Genomic DNA, 27,686 nt, shown 5'->3' on the forward strand with positions numbered 1-27,686 from the left:
GAGGGGCACACACTCCCTGTTGCATCCTTAGGGCGGGCTCTGGCGACACTTGCGTTGTCTCCATGAAGGAAACTTGCGGTCTGTCAGGACACGCCTGCACCGTCGTTTTGGCTGCCTCCCCCTTCAGCACAGTCACTTTGGGGAGATGTTTCCCAGGAAAGCCACGAGAGCCCGTTCCGAAGATGGGCTATAAGAGATAAGGTGTAAGGTGAGGCAGTGCAGGGGTGACGGGCGGCTCTGCGTTCCACACCGCGCTGCGGGCACCGGCAGCAGCTGCGCTCCACAAAAGCCTCGGGCTTGATAATAAGATGATGCTTGTATATAATATATCCCTCAAAGTGTCCCGGCTAAAAACCAGGGGCTGCAGGGACGTGTAGCGCCGGTGCTCTGCGGGGAAGCAAGCGGGGAGAGCAGGGGATGGGGCAGGAGCGGGCCCGGCGGGGTCAGGGCAGAGAGGAGGAGGGTCCGGGGTCGGGGGGGGAAGGCAGCTCGGAGGGGAGATCCCCCAGCTCCTGCACACCCGAGCCAAGGAGGAGTTCTCGCATGGAAATCCAAGGAGGAGTTCTCGCATGGAAATCCTGTAACAGCGGCTGTGACTGTGCTCCCACCACGGGCAGACGGCATTGCCATTTTACATTATGTGTTACAGCAGTGGGATAGATTATATACTGCTGCTAGTGATTACTATATCAATACTATGCTTCTAAACAAATACTAGAGTGAAGTTTTTGTTTTAAAACACTTTCATGGATGAAAAGCCTCGGCTGTGGTGTGACTTGAAAGTTTCTGCTTCTCTCATCTCCCTTCCAACATTTCAGAGGAAAACCTGAGAGATGGAATAGAGAACTGTCCAATTGGAAAGACAAGGCATTTCACAGGGTGAGCAATTTTTATCTCAATTCATAAAGATGGCTTTAAAAAAGAGATGGAAAGATCATCTCAGGCTATTTTTGCTTTTTAATAATGTTGAAAAGCTTTTATTTAATCTGATTTTTTTGATGGTAATATGGGAATATATTTTTTTCCAGAGAGAGGAAAGAAACAGAAGAAATTCCAAAGGTAGTCTCAAGAGCCAGGGGGGTGAGTAGAAATAAGAGCAAGTTTCTTTAGACTATAGAGCGGCTTGGTTTTTTTAACTTTCACAGCAACAACATTAATAATTTACATATTTAACTTTTTCACTAATTTCTATCTATAAAAAGACCTTTGATGAAGACCCAGTATCTATCTATAAAAAAATTCTATCTATAAAAAAATTCTATCTATAAAAATTCTATATATAAAAAAATTCTATATATAAAATAAATTCTATCTATAAAAAAATTTAACTTTTTGGACTAATTTCTATCTATAAAAAGACCTTTGATGAAGACCCAGTATCTTTCCTTTTTGATTAGCCTTAACATTCACCAAGAATATTTTGTTTGTCTAGAGGAATCTTCCTTCAAAATTGTAAGAAAAAATATTGTGCCATCTTGATATTTTTAGGGTAAAAATGAAAACATAAGAATCAAAAATGTCTCATAGGACTTTTATTACAGGAGAAAGTTGTGAGTAGAGTATATGTGAAACTTACTGATGATAGTTTTTGTACTGCTTTAAAATTACCTGAAGCAATACCTCAATTTTAACACCACAAGCAGAACCAGAGCTCTGAATTTTACTCAGTTTCATATTCATTCAATGATGTCCCTCTGTCTCTGAGCAAGAAGCCATGAGGAGAGGGGAGTGCTGCTGTGGTGCCCTGTGATGTGGGAGTACAGGCACTGCCTCACTGGGAGGATAACGGCTTTGTGACCTGCCCAGGTGAGGTTAGCAAAGGTCAGCACTCAGTGACATGCTCCCCTCTGCAGCCACTGACCTGTGCTGCTCACCTCCTATTACAAGAAATAAAAGTTGTTCCATGTGTGTCTGAGGATAAAACCTAAAAGAGCCTGTTTTTTTCTTGCTGTGTGTCAAATCATTAAACTTTTATTTAGAAACCAGGTACTTTACTAGCTCATGTGAAACGAATTGGTCAGCCAATGTGTAATGATTTTGCCCTTTAATCTGGGAAAAACAAACAAATTAAAGCTGGCAGCAAGAGCTACCTTCCACTTACTGTGCAGTGGACTGTGATGTGCAAGAGCCATCAGCGCTGAGATAGATAAACAGCAAAACTTCCTTTTTACTGAGGAAATGCAAGCTGTCCAAGTGTCTAATTGAGTTACTGAGCCACTCCATGATTCCACTCTCTATGTGTGTGGCCTCTAACTGACAGGAAAAACACTTTATAATGCTTGTGTCAAAATATAACCTTTCCAGCAGAAGAACAGCACTATTTACACTTGGCTAAGGGAATGGATCTGCTTTATGGTCTTTTTTCTTTGCTGCAGGAGCTGACTGGTATGTATCCAAAGGGCTGAGTCAGTATTATACAGAGTCCCCCCTCAGCTTTCAAAACCTGTTGTTTTGTCATGGTTTGACCGTCTGGTCTGGTGCTCTGTAGGCCAACCCCAAACCAGTCTCTGGTCTGGGTACTCAAATGCTGCCCCTGTCGTCGCTCCCTCATAACTTTTCTTCGTCATAAAGTAAAAATAGAGAAAATTCAGATTTAGTATGTTTGTTGCCATGGCTTGTGGGCAGAAACAGAGGAAGCAAAAGGCCACCCTTCTTTTCCTTCCCTTTGTGTCTCACACATGGACTCATCTGACCCAAGGGAGGATCCTGTATTTCTGCAGCTCGGTGTTCCTAGGAAGGACTCTGATGATGAAAAAGTAAGTCCTCTTCTATAAGATATGGCAACTGTGCCAGTGACAACAAGGGTGGATCTACAAAATCTCAGAAGGAATGTTGGTGTGCCTGGAAATCCATTAGGCCAGCCGCCTCTACAGGAGGGTGTGGCTAGGTACAGCTCATCAGATGAAAATCACCTCAGGGTTCCCAGCTCTGGGAACCTCATCGGGATCCCTCCTGGGACAAGGCCTGAGTCTGCTCCCATGGCTTTCCTGCCCTCCTCCTTTCCCTCTGGCCCCATGTCCACTTGGTGGTGCAAAGGAAAACCAGACACAGGCAGTACTGGAGCCACAGGGCAGTTCAAGGGCAAGCCAGGGCAGACAACAGGCATGAGCACCAGCAGGTGAGCCTGAATGCAGCATGGATTGGAGCTCTTTCCTAAACCGCCAGGAGAATAAATATAATGTAAAGCCATTGTCAGAAACTGATATGTTAGAGGTTAATGACAAAACAATCAGCCACTTGTGGAGGCAGCAGGGTGCTTTACTGAGGTGGGGTTTGCACCCCTGGCCAAGGGGAGGAGGGAGGGTAAAGGGGCACCCAGCAGCAACTGTGGCTCATGTTGAGAAAAAGTGAGACTGGATAGAAAAGGCAAATATTTACTCATAAGATCTAAGAAAAAGAATTAAGTAGAGATCAAAGCATAAGGGTCAGAAGCAAAACAATGTGAAAGCACAGTTTACTTTTATTCTTTATATTTGCAACATTCCCACAGAAAAAAAAAAAAGGTAGAAGAAAACTGCTATTGTTAGTCTGCAGCTAAAATGATTTAATAATGTCCTTGTTCTAGTCAGGACAGGGTTAATTTTTTGCAGTAGCTGGGAGGAGGCATGGCTAGGGCCCTGAGGTTTTTCTGAGCCACCTCATGCCATTGCTGGGGAAAGTGACACTTTTTCAGGGAGAGGGCATTCCTTCATATTGAGAGATATAGTGTATTCTGTTACTGGGGCTTTTTTCCCCCATGTGAGTAGTTTCTTTTCTTATAATCTCTGTCATTAGTATTGTTGCTGTTTCTGCTCATTTTCTTATCTCATCTCTTTTTCTAGTAAATTGTTCTTACCTTAACCCATGACCTTTGCCTTTTGTGCTTCCAATTCTCAGTGCCACCCCAGTGAATTGGGAAGGGGAAGGGAGGAAGGGCAAAGGGGAATGGGTGTGTGGTTTTGGAGAGCCTTGGAGGGGACAGTAAATTGGAAGTACTGTTTCTAAACCTGACAGATATTAATCCAGACCCAAAGAAGTTCAGTTCACGGTACCTGCCATGCTCAGGTATAAGCAATAGTCCTGAGCAGTCCATCCATCCCTGCTCTGTTCCCCCTAAGAGGGAGAATCATAAGGTTATTTGTATTGCAAAGCTGGTCATTCATTGTTCATCAGGCCTGGAAGAACAGTTTCCCACACAGCTGAAGATGGGGAATGAGGTTCCCACAAAGAGTTAATTCCGGTCTTCAAGGTCCTGGTCTGTAAGAGCTGAGAAGGAGCCATTGACTACAGAGTACTTTTAGGAGTCTGGTTAATTTATTCAAAGTCTTGAGGCTGACTGGAGCGTGTAAATAACTACAGTTTCTTCCATATGTATGTGCCCTCCTGCCAAATGGCAACCTATATGTAACTTATTTTGTTACTGTGGCTGTCACTGAGAAAAATGCCAAAAGCCTTGTGCCTCCTTCCTGGGCCAGAAATGAGCACATACACACTGATAACAGACAGTACAGCAATCTGGGAGAGTGTCTGAGACCTGTGACATGGAGTCCTGGTTTTCACTTTGGCAAAACCTCCGAGCCTGAGCTCTGCTTTAGGTGCCCAAATATTTAACTACGTGTTGGCCATTGCCCTTCCTGTTCAACTGGCTTTAATTACATGAATCCAGTAAAAAGATCATGGATCTGATAAGATTATCTCAAACTCATTTCTGTAGCTGGATTTGAGATGTTTTAAAAAGAAAAACTGTATTATTTCAATAGTTTTTGAACTGAAGAATTTTCTCCCTACCTCCCTACCTTTCCCAGGCCGATCCTCAGATATATATCTCCCATGAAACACTACCTCATGAGATGATTCCAGCTCTTTTCTTTGCTTTTCAGTTTGAAAATCCTTGTCAGTTGTTGAAATTCTGCTTTCTGAAATAACTTCCTGGCTTACAGCAATTCAGTGATTTCACCTCTTGCAGCCATGCTGACAGCTCAGAACATGCAGGCAAGCCCCTCTCCCCAGCCTGGCAGTGCTCACAGCCTAGTGGAACATCTCCTGCTGCTTCCTACCTCAGGGAAAGCAAAGGGCTCTTCAAGGCCTTTTGGGCTGATGTTTTGATCATATTGCTACAACTGTAGATGAGACTCTGTTTTGCTTTCAGTGGATCTTTGTGGGGGAGCTGAATTCTTGCAGAAAGAGCAAACACGTCACCATCTATTTTAGAAAAAGTCTCTAGCAATTTTATATTGCCAGAGAATTCAGTGCCAAGTACTGTCTGCTCTCCAGCTGTTATTGTGCTCAGTCCTAGGCTAAGGAGAATAATGCAAATAAATGTAAAAGCAGGAGGGAGAGATGTGATTTTATCTGTTCTTGATTTTAACAATAATTAATAGTTAAATATTTAATATAAGAATTAATAACTGTCTACTTGAAATAAGGAATCCCTTCTGCTATTTTACAGAAGCAAAAGCCTTAATCTAAACAGAGCATAACTTTGGGGACATTTCTATCCAAATGCAACTCTGCATGAGAAACTGAAATAATATCTGGGTATGAATGTTGAAGTTTCGTCTTGCTTCTCAACATTGTGCTTATTTGGAGAAATTCTACTTAAAATACTCCCAGAGAATTTCTACTTACAGATGGGATTTGAGATGGAGCATAACAGTAAGTGATTTGGACAGACAGATCCCACTAATCCCATTATTCTGGTGCCAGACTTGTGGGCCTGGTTCAATGCCCCAGTGCTAGCCCAACTCAAAGACAAGATTTTAGGATGTGCATTCTCTACCAAAGCCAAAACACAATCATCAAAGGATACAATAAATGACAGGGACATTCTATGTGTTTCACTGAGAGAGGTTTTTTTTTAACTTTCAGAGACTGATTGTACAAATCACTTACTAGGATATTCCTTATAAATATTACTCCAGGCATAGCAAGAACAGTCATAGGCATTTCCTAGTTACTTACATAAGGAAGGCCGTCAACCCAAATAAAAAAATGTTAATTGAAGTTTCATATCTTACTTAAAAAAACCCCACAGGCTTCTGTGAGTCTCCTCACTGTCCAAATCAGAGAACAGTTTAATGTAGCAAATTTTGAAAGACCAGTTTTTCATTTGAATGCTAATCAGGAATTCTGATTTACTACAGAACTGAATAATAAAATTATTAGTTTTCTTCTCTTTGTATATAGATTAGATGACTAGATTTATATATTTCTGGAGCATATCTATGTCATCTATATCTATCTATAGATACATATCACTATTTAGATGACTTTATGTTTACATTTCCATCATTCTACCATAAAGGGGCCTCCCAAAATTCCTGACATTTGTGAAAATTATTGACAAACATGGCAGCACATAGACAGAAAGTAAGTATTTTTATTGCAGATGTTTCTAGAAATCTTAACCAGGGAATATCAGTCTGCTATGCTGGATGCTTAACAGCTGCAAGACAAATGGCAAAACTCACTGGTGAATAATATCAATCACATAATTTTTGTTTAGAAGATCCATTACAGAGATGTAATGAAATTCCTCCTCCCTGCATAGTTTTTGATATACGTCTGCTTCTCTTTACCTGAAATAATGTCCTCAGTAGTTAAGGGACAATAAAAGCAAATGTCCTGCAGACGGTACTCCTGTACTGTCCAGTCCCTTGTGACATGCCTTCAGAGCAGTGAATCTGAAACCTACAAATCCATATCACCTACTTTATTGTATCGTGGAGTGCATTCCTTGCCTTGTGGTTGTGTCATAAAAAGGCTGTTTTCAAAAGGTCATCTGTATGTGACATCTAATTAGGGATTGTTCTCAAACTCCTTTGCTATACAAAAATTGAAAATGGTTGTAAATTGAATTGTCTGTAGGATAGACAGGTTTTGTTGGTATTAAAGAATTTTAATAAAATTAAGCTTAAGAAAATATATAATCAAAAGCCATTCTATAATGATTGTACTATTTGACTGAAAAGAATCTAAAATCACAAGATTCTGTTAGATCTCAAACAAAAGTGATTATCTTGTTCAAAAGTAAATTCTGCTTTCAGTTATTTCAGTCTAAATATATAGGCAGTTGTTTACTGTAAATAAAAGATTTCAGCATTGTTGTTGGCTCGGAGAAAACTGTCCTTCATGTAAAAATTAGAGTTTTCTCACCAAAATAGGACATTTTTTACTCCACTCCATCTCTGAATTGATATTATACTCTATCTTAATTTTTATTTCGAATCTGTTCATGCTGGGCTGCCTCGTGCAGTTCTGTATAACTACTGCATCTGTGCCATCTTGTGGTCTGCACAAAACTTGTAATGGTTTTTACTTTGGGAATTAATCAGAAGTGCAACAGCTCGTCCTCAGCCACAGTCAAGTGGGGATGGCTCAAATGGCACCCCTCTAAGCAGAGATCCAATTGCTCTGCTAAGGACAGGATGCTTCACAGACAGACACATGCCCAAAACTATGTTTCAGGTCTGCAGGCTGCTGGTTGGCAGGCACAGAGCAAGGCATGCCGGGATGTCATTGTGGTAATGTCCAGAGATCTTTTCATCTTCAAATTGTGTTTATTTCCTGCCTGGAGTTTCAGTAACTCATAGAAAAGGTATATATAACATTTTCTATAAGATCCTTCATTTTCCATTGCAGAGGATTTATAACCAACCTCTGCCACTGCAATTCAGCTTCAGCTGTGGATCTGAATGTTGGCTAAAGTTCCTTATTGTGGGCTTGCTGCTCTTCTTGCCAGTCTTTTCCTTCTTTGCTTTTAGGAGCAGGAGGGTCCAAAAAGGGCCAGATAGATATGATTACAGTTTCACTTATGACCCCAGAGCTGAGGAATTGCTTGCTCTGATGTAGGACTGGCCTTTTAATCCCAGCATTAGCATACTGCTTTGAGAGCAGTCTCTTCCATTGAGAGATGAAGTGGTTTTATTTAACTGCCCTGCAATTTGGTATCCCTTTGGCTTATGTATGTCCAGCTGCAACCAACAAATGCCTTTTGACTGCTCATGTTTTCTTTTTCCTGCTGCAGGATGGTGGTGCTCCAGGTGGCCCTTCCATATTTTTAGTAGCTGCTGTTCTAAAATTGCATATGCTTTTTTTCCCCTTTACTGAGAGACAACCCTGCTTCCATCTAACTGTTCTCCTCTCTATTTTCCAGACTAAATATATTTATGGCCACTTTATTTCCATGTCTTGCTGTATCAGCTAAAAGTCCTTTTCCTTCCCTGAGGTTTGGTCTTGATAGCTTTACAGACAATAATTGTTTCTTCTTTCAGTTTTGATTCTGCTGAGCTAATTAAGTTAAACTTTTTAATGTTTCTCTCATTAAAAGAAGCAGTTAACTCCTGCATCATGTCTGCTTCTGTGCACTGGTACTTATTTGCTTCTCTTTTTCAAAGTAAGGGACAAGGCTTTTATGCCACCTTCCAGAAACGGCTCACCAGGAAAATGTCATTAATATGTCCTGACCTCTTTGCTAAAATTAGTGCAGAATCACAGAATGGGTCAGGTTGGAAGGGACCACAGTTGGTCACCTGGTCCAATCTCCCTGCTCAAGTAGGGCCATCCCAGAGCACATGGCACTGGATGGCATCCAGATGGTTCTTGGAGAGTGAGGGAGACTCCACCACCTCTCTGGACAATCTGTTCCAGAAAGGTCACCTTCACAGTATAGAAATTCTTCTTCATACTCAGGTGGAACTTCCTGTGCATCGTTTTTGGCCTGTTGCTTCTTGTGCCCTGGCTTGGCCCCACTGAGAAGAGCCTGGCTTCATCCTCTTGACATCCTCCCTTTAGATACTGATAGATATTGATGAGGTCCCCTCTCAGTTGTCCCTTCTCAAGGCTGAACAGGCCCAACTCTCTCAGCTTTTCCTCATAAGTGAGGTGCTCCCATCCCCTCATCACCTTCATCCTCTGCTGGACCTGCTCCAGGAGCTCAGACAATATTTTTGTTTATTTGAAAATAAATTCCTGGTTCATTGTCTCCTCAAATGGTCCACTTGCAGTTTGCAACACAAATCTTATTGCAGGTCCAAGGGGCAGGATCTTACAACATATTTGATGAAAGATCACCACACTATTTTGATTCCATGCCCTAAAGTTCCCTAGATCCTCCTGAATGATATTGCAGCCTTCTGCTTTGTCACCTCATGCCAATATCAATTAAAAGTAACAAAGTAGATGAAAACTGTCTTTCTGTGTTTATTGTTTGTTTCTGCTCAGCACAGGAACTTGCTTTCTTAATGAGTTCGCAGATGACTTGGCAGTGCTGTCAATTGGACTTGAGTCCAAGTCCTCCAAATCTTGAGAAGATTTTGTGGTGTTTGTGCAGCCCTGAAAACTCTTCTGAAAGTGTCCGTGCTGAAGGGAAGTGGGAGGCATCCCCTTCCCTGCACTTGCTTGGTACTGAAGCCCTCCCTGGGGCATACACCTGCAGCCCAGGAGAGGATTTGCCCTGGAAGGAGGAAGGGAACTGCCTTGTAACACTGGCTGGGTAATGCAGCTCAGGTTCCAGGGCAGCACTGTGTTCATTTGCTGTGCAGCCCTGGAGCACCTGGCAGGAAAATCCCTCGGGAACATATCGGGTTCAGGGGGGAGTAACAGCATAAGTGCTGGTACAGAAAATGACTAACCCACCCCAAACCCACAAGAGTCTGTACTACTAACCTCCTTCCAGCATACAGAAGATTTTCAACAGAATCAGTTTGTCATCTGTCTTGTTCCAAACTTCATGCATTTTTCATTTTTTTTGTGAGCTCCTTTACCATTTATCTAGCAGATATGGTCCCAAGTGACAGCACATTAAATGTTTTCCTGGAGTTCAGATAGATGAGATCTGCATTTCCTATTCATATCTCTCAATCTCTCAGCACATCAAAGAAGCTTGGTCTGGCATGACCATTGGTAAACACAAGCTGCCTTTGATGTCATTTTCTATTAACTTCTGTGAGCCAAAATTATAAGAGATGTGCAGTGTTTCTAATCAGAATTCAGAGTTCCCATGAGTCTCATTTTTTATTTTTATTTTTGTTCCCTTCACAGTTTCTTATACATTCATGAGTAGCAATGCAAGTGTAAATAAGTATACATATCATGTTCCTGAAAAGCGGGAGATCAACAGCTGAGATTGCTGAACTTCATTAATCTACAGATCAGGTGCAGCACAAGTTACAGCCTTCAGAAATGCTGCTTCTCTGGAGACGTCAGGACAGGAATAGCTCCTGCAAAGGGTCCAGACCTAGAGCTCTCCCCTGCTCAGCTGGATGGCTTGGGCACAGCCATGGGCTGTCCTCTGGCCATGGGGACAAGTGCTCTGCACACCGAGGGCCCTGCTATGGAGTCAGAAGAGCATGGGCCTCTAAGGTTTTAATTTTCAGTACCTGACTCTTGTCTTAACTTTCATGGATCTGCTATTTTTCTCTTCTCACCTGGTGCAATTTTGCTGTAAAAAGCACACAAAATCCTAAAGGTTTTCACCTTTTAACAAAATGAACCAAGCTGCCAGCACACTCTGGTTTCCCCTTTGAACACAGATCTGCCAGGAGACAAACACTCCTCCTTCATTTTAGATTTTATTTTTTACACTACAGCCTAATACTATATAACCAAAAGCTTTAGGCCATTTTCTCCAGTCTCTCTGAATTAAAGTGCTAGAACAGTATATTTTCAGCAAACATGCCTTCTGATGGCTCTAAACCAGAATTAGTTGAATAGAGTAATATTTGAATAATCTTTCCAACTTTCCACATTAAAGTATTTGCTCAGAACTAAAAAATAAATTATCAAAGATGTTTGTGAATAATGATTTGACAGAAGTTTTAAAACATAAAAATGACATTGACAAATATTCTACCTTAATATGTAAAAGGGACAGAAAATATATGTGACTCTTTTTAGAAAACAGAGTTTATATTATTTATATTTTGGAGAATAAGCCTGATGCTTATATTAATTTTAACTCATTTTGAACTTATCACATTTAGATAAAAATCAAAATTGTCATATGATGAAACAGCATCAAGGTGGTTTTTATAACATTCTTCAATAACATTCTTCCTTGGTTTATTTGCATTGTCATTGCCAGTGAGTTTCTGACATGGAACACTTCAGAAATTCTGAAACTTGCCTAACAAGTCATTAAAACTAGAGATTTAAAGCTGTGCAAAGCTAGTCTCCTATTTCCCTCTGCATGATATTCAGCAATTTTGTCTAGTATTTAGAAAGCTGCAGTGCATGGAAAGAGGTTTACCAGTCACATCTGGCCCCCATCTTAACTTCTTTCCCTCCATTTTGTATTTCAATGTAATTCCTAAAATTCAAAGGGGGTGAACAGGTTAAATGAGAGCAGCAGAAATAAAATGCATGCATGTACAAACTCCATCTGCACAAAGAGCATTGCCCACACTAAGCCTTTCTCATGGATAAGAATTTGGGAATTAACAAGGGTTAGTAGCATTTGTTGTGTATTTGATTAAACCATGGAAGCTATTAACAGGATGATGCCCAAAGATACCTACTAATGGGCTATCAATTCCTACAAGCCACAAATTAAAGCAGAGAAAGTGCTTAGAGAGAGAGAGAGAGACATGGGCAGTGTTTGCAGAAGCTGGCACGGTCTGTTGAACACTCCTGTCTGCTGAATAGCACTCTGTGTTTCACTGCAGCATCTTTAACAACTCAAAGCTGTTAGCTCTTGATTCTGTTTCTTAAGGTAGAAAGTAATTTATTTTCAGAAGAGATTACAAGGAGGTAGCTTTAATTTTGATGAGTTTGAGATGAAATCCTGTGGTGGATACAATGCATAAAAAATTAAAAATACAGCAGATTCCATAAATTCCCCATTTGTCTTTGATTTGTCAATATGATTATTCTTAGGCAATTCCAGTTTCTTGACTGAGCGAGGATTTAAAGTCTGAAACCTTTGTAGAGAGAATAACATTTATGGAGATGTGTAGCAGATGTAATTTTCCCCTTCTATTATTATTTTTGTAAATATTCACAGGAACCCAGCTGAGGTCTCTTTTTATCTCTAAGAGACAAGATCTTCATAGCCCCAGGGTCTTGGTCCAGAGTAGTCTTTCTCTGCAGTTGCCTCTGCAGTCATGTTATTCCCATGCCAGCTTCCTTCCCACAAACCTTCTTGCTTTGCACCTTGCAAAGCACTGGATGGTCCGTCCTGGTCCTGGCTATCCTGCCTCCCCGCTCAGCAGACACAAATGGGGAACAGGAGTCTGCCTGTCCTAGGAGGTGGCATGCACTAGAGCAAAATCAGTGCTGAATTTAAGGATAGCTGGTGGATGAGTTATGTAAATTCTCCCTCCCTGATTTGCAGCTCACACTCAAACAGTCTGCACTGCTCTCCTAGCTTCTTGCACGTGGCAATAAAGTGGGTATTTATGACAGAGTCCTCGACTCAGCATAGCCTTAATTAACAGCTAAGATTTACCAGCCTTACTTGCTTTGTGTTGCCAACAATGAGGAACGCAAGGCAGTTAAACAGTAAACAGAAGTATTTATCAGATGGATCTCACTTGAAAAGGAAGCAAGTTATGTGTAAGACATGTCAAAGACACTAAAGCAGCCCTTAGTAAAGGAACATTACCACAGCCCGCTGCAGCCTGGGAATAACTCTTCAGCCAACTCTGTACTATCTGGAGAAGGGGCAAAAGTACATCTGCAGAAGACCGAGGACCTAGAGAGGCTGTAGTCAGATCTTGTGTCACTGACCTGGTGAGGTTCCTGAGCTGCACAGAGTGTGTGCACCCTCTTCTCCTCCCACATGGGCAATATTTGCTGCACAGGTGACATCTGCCCAGAATGTGCAGGTCTCCTCATTAAAACCCCGGAGCACCTCAGCCCCTGCTGCTTCTCGTGCTGTCCTTTGGGGGAAAGCCACGCCACCTGCAGTGTGCACACTGTCTAATTACACCTCCTTGCCAAAGGTCAGATTTTCATATGTGTACTCAGTAATAAAAGCGTGCTAATCTCTGGCAAATAAGCCTTGATTCTCGTATTGGTATTTGTTTTACATTTTTTTTCCGTCCTTCAGAACGTTTGTTGCTTTTAGAATCAACCAAAACCAGCCTGACAAATATTTGTCAGTAGTTACCTCTGACAGTTTCCTACCCAAATCTTTTGCTTCAGCTCCCTTTGGCCCTGCTGTGTCCTGCCTGTCTTGCAAGCTGAGCATTATTTTTTAGTTCTTTTCTTTGTGTTCGTGAAAATGGGCTTCCAGCTAAAGCAAATCTCCATCCACTTCAATTGTAAAAGCAGGCAGGGAAATTACACAACAGGTCTGCAATGCGACTCCATCCTCCCTCTAATTCCCTATTAACCTCAAGAGAACCAATTAATTTTTTTACCATGCTTCAAGTACATCCATTCTTTGGAAAGCTTTTTCTTGTTAATTGAGATACTGTCTATGTATTTTTCAACTTCAGGCCTTACTCCTCCCTCTTAATTTTTTTAGATAAGCTTCTTTTCTTAATCTACCCATTCACTCTGATCACCTCTTTAAAAGCAGAAGGGCCTCATTTAGCCAGCACTCACATCCAATATGAAAAACTAGATTAAAGCTGGGGTGTGCTGTAGGTGTATAGCACTTACCAGTATAGTTTGATATCAATATTTAACCCTTAGGCAACTTTCCATCTGTAAAATACATTAAGCTGTAATGCCTGTCTTGTAATACACTTTTGTACTGACAGATGGAGTAAGAGACTCATGCCTGGAAACTGTGGTAGGGGTAGTGGTAGTGGTAGTGGTAGTGGTAGTGGTAGTGGTGCAAGAGTCTGTCCAGCATTTGTACAATCGTGTCAGATGAACAGAGTATAGAAAACAAAGGATAAAATTAAAAAGGTAAGAAATCTAAAAAGGTAAGAAATTTATTTGAATTTCTCCTTTGGGAAATGAAGCTTCATTAAAAACTAAACTACCTGAAAAATGCACTGCTTTTCATGAATTTCTATGATGAAAAGAATTGAAAAGCATTTTAACAATGTCAGTGTGATTAATTTGGATCCTTTTCAGAATAAATTTTTTCATGATTGAAACTGAAACCTCTTTACTAGGTAATTATCTTAGGGTAATGCATTTCAAATTTCCTGAAACAGCATCTCTTCTAGAAACTGTCTTTTAAGAAACTATAAAAAGTTGATTTTCTTCTCATTCAGAATGAGCACAATTTTCAAGGAGTCAGAACTTCCCTACATATTATAACTGGAGTGATGTTATAACAAAAGTAATTTGAGAGTCTCAGTAGATATGATAGGAAAATTTAGAAATTAATTCCAAGGATTATGAATTAGTACCTACGTGCTCCCATCACCTCTGCACATGTAAAATTTTGTGGGAAAGCTAGTGCCACGCTTTTTGTTCTGTGTCTTTCCAGAAGAAAAGCCAAGTGCTCTTGATCTCTCCCTGATGATCTCTCCATCATCTTGCTGATGTCTTAATACTGATGTCAGTGTAGACCTATATTATTGTAAATGCTGATTGAACCTGACTGTGTCACCATGTTTAATGCTGGTGACCTTCAGGCTACCTCACAGAAATGCTGGTGTAAAATGCTAAATATGTACCACTGGAATACATTACTGGGACACACATCAGAGCTAGGTACTTCATTATTAATCTTACAACCCATGAGTCACTGCCATCATGAATATTGCCACCAGTCAAACCTTCTGCCCCTGGAAATCTGCTGATTCTGGGAACTTTACTAGCAGGTCATGGGACAGAGTAAAACACTGGCTAGTTCTGCTGCCTATACAGTTTTAACAAATGAGGTTAAAGCTTTGCTTTGTTTCCAAAATAAGCAAATTCAAGCAAGCCTATAGAGAAGAAGGGTGTGATTAGTTGCTGATGATACTTGCACAAATTTCAGTTGTGTTAGCACATCTCCATTTACACTACAGCCACAGGTTTAGACAATTACCTTTTAATTATCAAGATGGTAACTGTTTATTAATTTTCATTATATATCAATTAACAGTAATAATGGGAACTGAGTTCTTATTGGAGATTGTCTCTAACTCAGTGATCCTTTCCTTCTGCTCACTTTACTGAGAATGTAACGCACATGAGAAAACAACAGCATAATGGAGAGTGCTGCCTATGAAATTGTCCCAAGCTAGCCAAATTGTTTGGTAGCTGTAGTGGTTTCAAACTTATAGGTCTAAATGCAAGTTTTTGCTTTTGATTTTCCATAAAGGATGAGTATTTGACAGGATCCTGGGCTCATTTTGTATATCATACAGATAAAACCAACAGTTTATTATAAAGGGCTAAGATTAATAGTATGCTCTCTAGGAAAATCTGATTGTCATGCTGGTATTCTGAACATGAGACAAGGACAGACAATATACATTATTACGGGGTCATTATGGCCCTAAGCAGATTAGTTTCACTTTGAATCTCTCTTAAAAGATACGTGGCATCTTTAGATTGACTGGCTTGTAACATTTTTAAAGGAGCCTTACTGCATGCTGAAGAGAGCTGCCAAAGAGATGTCCTTCAAATATGTCTTTTGATTTTTGTTCAATTGTTAAACAAATGTTTTTCCAGAAGCTGGCCTGTGTTGGCTGCCTAATAAATGTTCAGGAAGTAAAAAAAAGAAGATTTTTCTGATTTATTTTTAACCTTTTTCATTCCTTAATTAAAATATTAATAATGATACCGTCCTTATTTTCTTTAATTTTTTTTTTATAATTTTTTGGTTACCTAGGTTGAAAAGTGATGTCTGAAGTAAGCACCAGGAATAATCCCTTTGTGGCAGCTCCCCTTTCCTGAAGCTGCATAAGCCATACAGACTCTCTTTCACATACTAGTTTTGGTCTCTTCTGCACTTAAACAGGACTGTTTCAGTTCTGCAGAAGCAGAACTGCTTCAGTTCAGAAGCCTGATAAGATTATTTCCTTTACAGGGGCTTCTTCTGTCTTAAAGTCATGTTCATTCTTTTAATTTTGAATTATGCTGCTGCAGAAATATAGGAAATAAAAAATAACCACTGTGGTAGCAATATTACCCATGTTAGTACAGTGTATGTTTAAGTTTAATTCCAAAAAATCTGAAAATGGAGGATCATGTTTATGTGATAATCTGTATCTTAAAGCAGAGGACTTAATGCTGTAGTGGCCATATATGCCAAAAATGAGGAAGAGCCAAAAAATTTACCCATGTCCTGAGTTCCCCTAAAAGCAAAGATGTGTTAGAGACAGGCTGCTTGCCTTCCCTCAGTGTGGTTCTCCTCTCCCCTCTCCTCCCCTCCTCTCTCTTCCCCTATTCTCTTGCTATGGTTTCCTCTTGCTTGAGCTCTGAGAAAAGAAATCTCTTGGCTGTGTAGTTTGTCCCCCCAGCTGACCAATTTTCTCTTCTTTTGCCCTCATGCTAAGGGCAGAGATGCTGTTGCAGACACAGTGGAGATCTCTTGCAGATCCCTGTGCTGCATCTACAAGTATTTGCCACCAGCAGAGCAATTCCATCACTCTCCCCCAGGACAGCAGGCACGGCAGACCCTGTGGCCACACTGATCATTTCCCTCCTGTTGTGTTGCTTTGAAATCACAGCTTCCCTCTTCAACTTTGTTTCCAGACCACAGAGATGGTTACAGTCTGTGGGAGGGCAGGAAACATGGGGAAATATTCTGGGGCTTTTTATATGTACTTTGTTCTGAACTAAATGCTGAGATGAAGAGGATCAGTTCAGCATCCACTCAAATGTGCTGTACATCCACCACCAGCCACAGGTGACCTGCTCCAGACTCATCTTAACAAACTACTTCGAACCAGCTGGTTTTACGTTAACAAAAGGAAATACAGGCTAAATATGTGAATCTACTTTCTTAGGAGTTCTGGGTGAGCTGTGAATCCCACAGCTGTTTCCAGGGGTGGCAAGCACAGCCTTTTCACATTCCCAAAGAAAGGAGAGCTTCCTGTGCTCTGAAAATAACCTCATCAAAATTTTTCACATCAAAGCATATCATAAAGATACTGGGTGCTTTTGTTAAAAAAAAAAAAAAAAAAAAAAAAAAAAAGGAAAAATAGAACACTTCTCTTTAAAGCTCTCCTTTTGCTGAAGTTTCTCTCTCCTGTGTGCTTCTGCTTCCTTGGGACTTGTCATTATTTCCCACCATCAATCAATCATACTCCCCAGTGAATCAGCTCATCTACTCAATCTTCACCTCCCTGCAATTTCCCAATGAGGTTAGAAACAGCAAATTGCTGTAATGTTAAGTAATAAACCCCAACCTTTTTATGACTTGGCTGTTGCATATTTTTCTCTAGTGGATACCAATAAAATAGAAAGAGCTCCCTTGAGCAGCACATCTGAGAAGCTGGAATGCTTTTAAGTGCGACAGGTTAGAAGAGGGCTTCAGAGACAATGTCTGGTACTCTCTAAAATGAACTCCTTGAGGAAATCCTAAATAATTCTGCATAATTAGAAACCTTGTAATTGGATGCAGAAGAGTTACAACTACTTTATCACCTCTGTTGAAGCAGCCTTCTATTATACTGAAGGCTAAGTAAGCCTGACTGCTTCTGTGTCTCCTATTCTGCATATGCAAAATCTCTGATGCCAAAGAGGATATTTTCTTCTACAGCTACTGTAATGTCCTATTGAATCAGATCAAGTTTTCAGTTATGTAACTACTTGTGGTATAGAATTTATTAATCTCCCTCCTCCAGTTTGTTACCTGTTTAGAGAAATAATTCCTAATGATGGGACAATAACCTGAAGAAGAGGCAGGGAGGGGAGACAGGTAACATGGCCCTTAACCTTCTCCTAGTCCATCCTTCTTTAGGCTCTTCCAGCATGCACATGGATTCAGACACAGTGTATGAAGCCCCACACACAACACAGTCCCCAGATCTAGATAAGGGTTGGATCCAGCCCTGTTTGTGTTTGCTGTCCACAAACATGATGATCATGGTATATGTACTGAGCCAGAAAATATATTTTGAGAAATTTGTAGCAGAGAAATGAGGAAGAAATGTATTCAAAGTAAAAATATATTCTGATTAAATATTTTCTGTATGCTATCTGAAAGATACGACATTGCAAGTAAAGTCTTCTGAGAACATGAAGAACATATATGGGAGTAGTCATCATGGACTTGCCAAAGGAAAATCCTGCCTGAGCAACTCCATTACCTTGAATAGACTCAATTTATAATTTCTGAAATAAAGTAATAACAACAAAGACGGGAAAGGGCTGCTTAAACTTAAATAAGTAAAGTGGTATTAAAAAATCAAGACAATAAAAAAATGCTTTGTGGATTCCAAATGTCAGTGCAATTAACTCTTCCTCAATTTGGTGCGTCTCTAAAGGGTAAGTTTACAAAAAGCTTCCTCGTATCTCTTGAGAAGTGTCCTGGGTTAAGGTCAGTCCCTACTGGGATTGACTTTATCACAACAAACTATTTTTTTCATCAGATGTCTTAATTCTGAAGCAATCTTCAAAGGTATTGCCTAAGAAGTGTAATCTTCCTTCTGCCCAGCAAATGGAGGAGTGGAGGAGCAGTGACCAATGAAGTAACATGAGGCATCTGAAGGGCTGAAAGCTTAAAGTGCATGACAACTTTTAAAGAAAGGGGAAACTAGGAAACAATAGGGTGAAATCATAAAGACTAAAGCTGTTACAGAGACCCAAGATACACAATCTTTGCTCTCAACAGAAACTCAACACCTCACATGCAGTTTTCTTGCCAGTTTTCTGATTTCTTTAAAGAACTGCTTCATTAGACTGTTCACGAGATGAAAGAGAAAGAAAGAGAGAAAGAGAGAAAGAGAGAGAGAAAGAGAGAAAAGAAGAAGAAAGAGAAAGAGAGAAAGAGAGGAAAGAGAGAAAGAGGAGAAAGAGAGAAAGAGGAGAAAGAGAGAAAGAGAGAAAGAGAGAAAGAGAGAAAGAGAGAAAGAGAGAAAGAGGAGAAAGAGAGAAAGAGAGAAAGAAAGAAAGAAAGAAAGAAAGAAAGAAAGAAAGAAAGAAAGAAAGAAAGAAAGAAAGAAAAAGAAAGAAAGAAAGAAAGAAAGAAAGAAAGAAAGAAAGAAAGAAGAAGAAAGAAAGAAAGAAAGAAGAAGAAAGAAAGAAAGAAAGAAAGAAAGAAAAAGAAAGAAAGAAAACATAGCTACTGCAAAACAAATCAACCACAAAAACATGAAAACCCCAAATAACTTTTTAATGTTATGGATTCAAATAAGAAAGATGTGATTTTTTTTTACACTTGTCAACCTCTGTTAGCATAATAACCATGCATAAGTGAGAAAGTAGTTTGTATTTGTAACAGTTTTCCCTGGAATTAGCCAATTAAATTACATTGCTCATAGTTTAAACCCATCTGGAAATTAGGCACCACGCAGCCGCTCACTTGAAGCCCCTTCTCTCCCGTCAGCCCAGTGGAATGGGGAGGAGAATGAAAGTAAAGCTTGCAGGTTGCAATAAAAACAGTTTAATAACCAAAACCAAAGTAAAACACAGTAATAGTGGTAAATTATAGTAATCATGACAATAAAAAGGGAAGAACAAATGATGCACAGTACAATTGCTCACCCTTCAGTGATGTCAGATCCCCCTTCCTGAACCATGACTGGTCCCCCCTTCTGTGTAGCTCCCCCAGTTCATATACTGGGCATGATGTTCTCTGGTGTGGAATATCCCTTTGGTCAGTTCAAGTCACCTGGCTATGCTCCTTCCCATTTTCTTTTGTATACCTTGTCTCTGGCAGAGCATAAGACAAAAAATACCCAAACCCCAAAAAATCCCAACCCAACCAACCAAAAAAAAACCCTCACAAACCAACACTAAATGCCTCCTCCCCCCAAAAAAACCACCAAACAAACAAACAAACACCCCACCAAACAAACAAACCACGAAATCCCAAACCAAAACCCCATTAACTAAATCAAAGTCCTTGACTTAGATAAACATAATTTAGCAAGAATCAAAACTGTGTTGTCAACACCATTCTCATTCCAAATCCAAAACACAGCACTGTAACAGCTTCTGAAAAGAAATTAATTCTATCCCAGCTAAAATCAGGACAGTTACCTATATTGAACCAAGTCTTCACAGTTTGGGATCTCTGCACATTGCATGTCAGTGCTCCTTAGGGACAGCAGGGGCAGTTTGTCCATGGATTCAGACTGGAGGTAATTTATGCCTCTGTCATTACTGGTGTGCATGTCTATCCTTTGAGGAGATCTTTCTAGATCTAGATGAAGGAAATTCCTAACATCTGATTTTGTGGGGCCATAAAGGCTTCTGGAATCCAGCAGTTCTCTTCTGGCACCTTAGATCAAGGTATGTGATACAGAAAAAGTCTGTAGCTTCACAGGCACTATATTCTTTTTCTTCCAATTGCAATAAGTCATTGTGGAATGGAAAGGGTCATACAGAGGTGCCATGGTCATGCCAGAGTCTTACTCCAGCCATGTTAATTCCTACAGAGCATATAGTGTGTCAGAGACTATCATCAAAGTCCACATATTGGGTGCACTTGGTTGCTTTCTGTACTGAAGGATAACATTAGCATCATGCACTGTAACTACTTGCTCAAGTTAAGTATCACATACAGTCAACTTCAAATGATTTTTGTCTTTTTATTTCTAGTCAAATAATTATTTTATGGAAATTTTTGTGCACTGTATAGGGGGTGAGGTAGAATTTACACTTTAAAATGCGTGAATTTCATAGCAAAACTTTTCAATAGTTCTGTATGTCTTGATAGATGTGAGACTAATCTGGAAGATCTTGATGCCTAAAGAAGAAAATTAGGAATACTTCACATTAAGGCAAATTTTTGCTGGAGTGATGTGAAGTTTCATTCAAAATTCATTAAAAATTGTGCATAATAGCTCTTCAATATTTCCTTCGCTCTTAAATGATTCCTCTATTATTTGACAAATATCAGTAACACACATAATGAAGAATTAAAGTAAATTTAAAAAAAAATCTTATTCAGTTATCCAGTTTCCAGTAAGGAATATTATGGTGGTGCTGCTCTAGGGACAGAATGGCCTCTCAGCTGGTCCTGGATTAGTACTGGTGCTTGCTGCCCATCTGACAGTAAAGTGATAAAGCAGCAACAGCTGATGAGGGGCATGAAGAAGGTAATTTGAAGAGATCTGCATGCCTGAAGCAACTGGTGTAACTGCTTGAAAATACACACCTGCTACTCCATGGCCATAGGCAGAATGCCAGGAAGAAGGCAGAGGAGGAAGGGAAACAGGGCTGAACCTCCCACTGTTATTGACTGGAAACAGAATAAAGAATGGTAAGTGTTACCACTGGGATCATACAGAATGTCAAAGCTAACAGCTTTCTAAACACAGAGCAGTATAACGTGTTTATATATTAAAAAATGTTTCATGAAGGAACACAAACAACATTGAAAGAGTGATTTCAGAATATGCTGATAAAATTGTGAAAAATAGGAAGAAAATTTTGGGAGCTCTTCCTGTTGCACAAACTTACTTTAAAAAATCATCTTTACATCTTTTAAAATTAAGGAAAAAAAGTACCCATAAAAGTAGAAATATGTATAATAGGAAAAGAAATATCTGTTTTTTATCCCAGTTTTGGTACTAGTTTCCTGTATTTAACCCTTTTATTTGTGATCACAAGAAGTGTGAAGAAAGCAAACATTGTTCAGATGTTTTACAAACTAATTCAATGTTGTAGAAAGCTTTTATTGTGCTCTTTCAATGAAGAAGAAATTCTCGGTCACGTCAGAGATATCATTCTACAAATGATATCAAGCCCCCCAAGATTTGAGTGGCTCAAGATTTGAATCAAACTTTGCAATTTGTTTTTTGGTTGTTTCCCAGTAGCTCTAGCTGGACAGTTATGATTAAGCAATTGCATTGTGAATGTTGTATGCTTGGCTAATCTTTTGTTTTAAGAAAAAAGGAAGACAATCCCAAGATGAATGGGCTGTCTGGATGAGAGCCACCAGGAGAAACGTCAGTAGAACTCAGCAGTAACCAGGAGAAAGGCAATTCTGGCTGTGACAGATTGGGACCATTGACTCATTGACCACCTACTTAAAGCAGATCCCAGACTCAACTGGAGGGAAGAACTGCACAGGCAGACTAATTAGCATGGGGAGCAAGAGATACAACTAATAGGAATTTGAGTTCTAATTAGTAAAATAAATATGTATTCTGTAACCAGTGAGTGCTGATGCCTTGGTTTGTTAAAATGCATAGTCTTGATAATAAGGGAGCCAGCCTTTTTGGGTTATCTCCCTACACTGCGCAAACCAGAATAAAAAACTGAAATACCTCAACTTGGTGTGTGAATTGGGCTGCATATCAGGGAATGAGGAGCACAACACAATGGTTTGCATCAACACTTCTGTTATTGTGGGAGCAGTAATGGGGAATGACTCCATTTTGAGAACTTCTTCCTGAGCTTTGATATGCTGCTGATGTGTTTATTTTCTAAAGCAACACCTGGGTTTGCAGACTGTCTGTTTTGCCTGATGACTTGGAAAGCACTCTAGAGCAGATTCATTCAAAGGGACTATATGCTTGATTTACAGTACACATATTTTATAAAGGCAATTTTAAGTGCTTCAAGGGACAGCTGGAGGCAATATATCCAACATAAAATGCTTATACAGTGTTTTGAGAATGGAAAGTACACAAGAGCCAGACAGTTGAAAAAAAAAATATTGTGCCCAGTGAAAACTGGTAAACTTGAAATTGTTATAATAAAGATTAAGAAGCAATGGTATAGGTGGCTCAAACCTCAAGACAAACACATTCAGAAACAAACTCTAAATCCAGGTAAAGAACTGAAGAAGGGATGAGCTATAGAGCTTATCCATGGAAATTTCTGTATGCCTTCAGGTTTTGTGAATGTCTTTGCCTGAAAATGTCTACCAGTGACATGTCTACCTTTCCTCTGTGTTTAATAATGTTGTATGCAACTATTTACAACACTCCTTTGGAGTTTATTGGCTGTAGAGAGAACAGTTTTGATGACAGTACCATCAAAGAGGGCAGACCACTATATCTACTTACATGACTAACACCTGTGTGCTGCTAAGTCTTTGAAAGATCAAGTTTGGAAACCTCCTTCTGATGTTATCTAATGATATCATTTGAACCAGGTTTACTAAATAACTTCAGTTTAAACACATGCTTTTGGGTATCAATATATGAGCATTTTTAGTCAGTCTCAAAGTCAATAAATAGTTTCAACACATCTAAATATTTTTCAACACAGCTATTTTTGTCTCTGTTGAACCCGCTAAGAGGTACCATTTGGAAATATTTGTTTTCAAAAGTCCAAAATACCATGCACCTGGACTCCTACTTGCCTAAGCTGTGTGCCCTATAATAGAGATCTGCTCTCTACACAGGCCTTATATTTAGCAAACACCCTAATCTTAATTACTGTGTGCAAGGCTGTCTCTTCCAGCATCACAGGTTCCTTCTTCCTGTTATGGAAAAGCTGCCCTCGAGTTCAGGAAAGGGTGCACAGATTCCATGGATGGAACACATTTGGGGTCAGAGGGAGCAGGCTCCTTCATGCACAGACCTAGTTCCTCTACCCTGTTTCTCATCCTTCTTCTGTATAACTCCCCTCAAGTATGACTAGAAAGCATTTTTATGTTTACAGCATCTCTTGTGACTGGAGGAGAGGAGGAACAGGACCAAAAAGAACACACAGCCCTTTTTCATGTGATTCCCTATCAAGACTAACATCCCTTAAGTCCTTTCAGCCCTCTCCATCTCATCTGATCATTCATTTATTTGTATTCTACATCTCTCTCCCCAGATGCTTGATACTGAGCACCTCTTACACGTTCCTGTGTGCCCACCAAGCCTGCTGAGGACTACTGAATGCTTCAAAAGAAAGACAGGACACTCCAAGCCTTGGGCAAAATCTTTGCTGCAAATTTAATGGATGGCTGTTATTGCAAATACATTGTGTCTCCAATCTCAGCTGCTGGAGTAGGGGTGCAGACACCAGAGCCAAGAAAAAACAGACAAGAAGTGGAGCTTCCAGTTCAGGAGGTGAGACCATTAAGAAGAGACTTTGCCAAGCCCAGTCATAATCTACATCTCCTTTAAACTACACAGTAGAGAAGAGCCAGGCTGTCTACTGAACTATGATTTTGGGGGCTTCTAGTTAAAATGCTCTTTTGCCTGGGGCTAGGGTCATAAGAGTCAGAATGGGAGGCAAATTAGGCTTAAAATCATGTTTTCACCAGTGTTTAATAAAAAATGTGAATGTTCTCTCAGAGGATGTTTGTAACTCATCAGTTAGCCTAGCTTGAAACTATGAATGATAAATAATTTAGTAGATATGCTACAAGGATTATAAACATGCAAAGTGATATAAACAGTGCCTGATATAGAGAAACATTCAGATGAGCTCTGCCTTTGATTTTGGAAGCTGAGATTTTTTTAAATCCTCATGCTTCTACAAAGGCATAAACCCCTGCTATGTTCAATGTCTGCCAGTACCATACTGTGGTTTCTTAAATAAAGAAATAACAACAAAGATGAAGAAGGACTGCTGAAGCTTTGCTCAGTAAAAACCAATTATAAGCCAAGAAAACACAAAGAAATTAATCCATAAGCTTTTTTTTTTTCTTCTGATCTAAGACTGCTGTAACTGATGACCTGATTTATACCCTCAAACTTAAATACATTTGTTTATCCAAGCTACAAACTAGATTGTCTGCTTCAGAGCTGACTTGAAGCTAACCTTAAAGCTGCTTAATAAAGCTTAGTAATAAAACTCAGTAAAATGTTACTGTGTTATTAAAACAGTCTCTGCATCTTGGATTATCCTTTCACGCTAAATACTTTTACAAAATCACTGAACCAAAAATATTAGGTGAAACTGACCTCCAATCCATAACCTGCTAGGACTGTAGCCTTGCTGAGGAAAAAGTGAAAATGCAGGCTACTTTTCTGTGCTTTGCAACTTAGCGAAATATACCTTAAAAGCAAATATATGAAAGAGATAGATATATCTTTTACATATAGGATTGCAGATGTATCAAAGGGAATATGATAACTTGTTGAATATCAAACTATATTAAAAGACACAGATGTGTGGGAACTGATGAAAACATGACATTAAGGATGTGCTAGCATTTCCATTTACTTACAGCCCTCCCATTAAAAGTGCCCTGAGCATGGTATATATTTAGCTACAGTTCCTCTTTTAGTCACTTCAAAGTGGAGGAGAATCTGGGTGTAAACAGCCTCAATTAACGACTTGACCAAGAGAATTTCCTGTTTCTCAGATATGCTTTTCTCACTGCATTTTGTTTCATGATACCCAATATTCCTTTTGAAAATACACTTTCTAGATCTTAGTGCTCTCAAGAACTGCCTCAAGCATTCTCTTGCATGAAAATGAGGATTCCTAGTTTGTGGTCCTGGTGGAAGTAATTACTTGGTTAACATTTTGAGGTGCATCTAATGATTGCACTATGCAATTAAGGAGGACACAATTAATTTAATACTTGGACTTTTTCCATAGCATGCCATTTCCTAGGGCAACCAATGTTAGTCTAATCCTCAAGAGGAATTTTGCAACTTCCAAACTTCAGGCTATTCTGCATTACACCAATAGCCCCTGACTAAGGCATTTTTTGGGCAGTAAAGCAGTAATTTCAGGGAATGAAAAACTGGCAGAAGTTTTTTCTCCCAACCAAAGGATGTCCTTGTCCAAGGAAGAATTCCTTGTGAGTCTTTCAGATTAATTAGCCTAATTTTTCCATTGCTGCAACAGGTGAAGGCAACTGTAGATAGATCAAGTATGCAGCTGTGTTTTTGCCTTATGTATATGGAAAGGCTTCTCATTTCTTCTTTCTGGTCTAGGACACTCTAATGAATATCAAAAATCCTCACTTCCACTGAAATGGACTTGTTTTTGATGTGTCACTATTTACATAGCAAGTCATATTACAGTGATGCCTCAGAATTTTCTCTTCAATGAAATATTTCAGCACATTGCTTATTGTATTTAATTTTTATTCATGCCTTACATAGAGTTGAAATCAAATTGGCTTGAAATGTTTCTTGTAAAATCATTGTATAAACCATATTTCTTAAGTAGAAGCATGTCTGAAAATAAAGAGATTCATTTTCTGAATTATATGAGTTTATGATAGTATAACAAATCCTTCAGTGTTTTTAACATGATTATATGACACTTAGGTGGGAAATTGGGATTATATATCAAGTAATAAAGTTTCTGTAGTTACCTAATAAATCAAGCTGCAAAATATCACAATCTAGATTCTCACCCCAGGACTTAAAATCTCTTTCAGGGATAAATAAGGTTTATGCTCTTTAATTTTTTATGTTTGTATATTTTATATAAAGATTTTTTCTAAACTAGATAGCTCCTGGTGAAAGTAACACAAAATTTATTATCTATCTTGATAGATATTGGTCCAAAAAATTATACTATTAGATGATCCCAAGTTGCAAATAGTGCCCTTTCTCTTCTTACATCTCCTGTTCTGCTGCAGTAACTTCAGAGCTATCACCTTTCACAGGGAATTCAAGCAGTCATAAAATGCTACATGACACCTTGTTTTCCTTCAGCACAACTGTCATTCACTTTGACAAAACTGTGAATGCACATGTATTTGAAACACAACAATCCAAATCAGTGGGGCCCAAGCTACGGTTTGCAGACCTACCTTGGTCTACCAGAATAATTTCTCTGGTCATTGCTTGCTCCTTGCTAATACTGTCCCTCACATCTTTGCAACTCATCCTCTGTTTAACAGCAAAAAGTGTATTCCCTGCATGAGTTTATATCCCCCTTCCTTCAAGTAGATGTAAAGGAATCTATAGCAAGGAAGACTGCAGGCCAGATGGAGGCACTATGAATGAGCCTGCTGTGGCCTAAGAAACATTAGTCCTGACATAGATAGATAAACATAGATTAGTCAAGGCTGCACTTCCCACCAAAGGATCTTCACAATAATGCTGGCAGACTAACAGACATTTAGAAGTACACCGGCATTACGGTTCTTAATATCATTTTCTCAAAAAAGTCCTGCTTCTCCCTCCCAAAGAGCAATTCAGAAATAACTATGGCAAGTTTTCAGGAACTTCAGAATTAATTTAGGTCCTGATTTGTGGTTTACTGTATCCTACTTCTGATCTTCAGCATCCCTATTCACTGTGGACCAGTTGCATGGACCGAAATGAGTCATGCCTTTCCTTTCAAATTGACTCACATGTTTAGTTGGGTGTGTTTGCATGATAATAGCCCTTCAAATAAAATTGAGACAGAAGAATCATAGTTTCAAAACACAAAATAGCATTTCTCAGTTGCTTGTGCCAGGACAAGGAAATATCCTCAGCCTACACTGCAGGCCTGGAAAAAACTCTTCTATGGCAAAAATTCTTTAATATCCCCTACCATCTATATAATTGTGAGAGCATCTTTCTACAGAAACACCTTTTCTTGAAGCAGAACACTACTCCAGCTGTTACCCTGTGCCTCTCAGGTTTTATATGTATTCATTGAGAAAGACCAAAATTAAATATTAAGATGGGTAAGAAAACAGCTCACATGATAGATGAGATAATGAAAATCGAAGTAATTAGATCCATCTAAGGAAGTATAGGAGCAGTATTAGTTGACTTAATGCAATAATTTAAACACATATGAACTAAACCTATAATTCTTATTCTGATTACTTCAAATAATTTCCAAAAGTA

The 27,686-nt window shown here is 39.4% G+C and overlaps 1 long non-coding RNA gene across 1 annotated transcript; it reads left to right on the forward strand.

Moving 5' to 3' along the window:
- On the forward strand, positions 1–25,953 carry LOC131558156 (uncharacterized). Its single transcript, XR_009274784.1, has 4 exons — positions 1–208; positions 819–879; positions 1,029–1,080; positions 23,761–25,953. It is a non-coding gene; the product is annotated as an uncharacterized LOC131558156 (long non-coding RNA).
- Positions 25,954–27,686: the final 1,733 nt, after the last annotated feature.

Source organism: Ammospiza caudacuta, chromosome 1, assembly GCF_027887145.1.
Source record: "Ammospiza caudacuta isolate bAmmCau1 chromosome 1, bAmmCau1.pri, whole genome shotgun sequence".
Taxonomy (NCBI): domain Eukaryota; kingdom Metazoa; phylum Chordata; class Aves; order Passeriformes; family Passerellidae; genus Ammospiza; species Ammospiza caudacuta.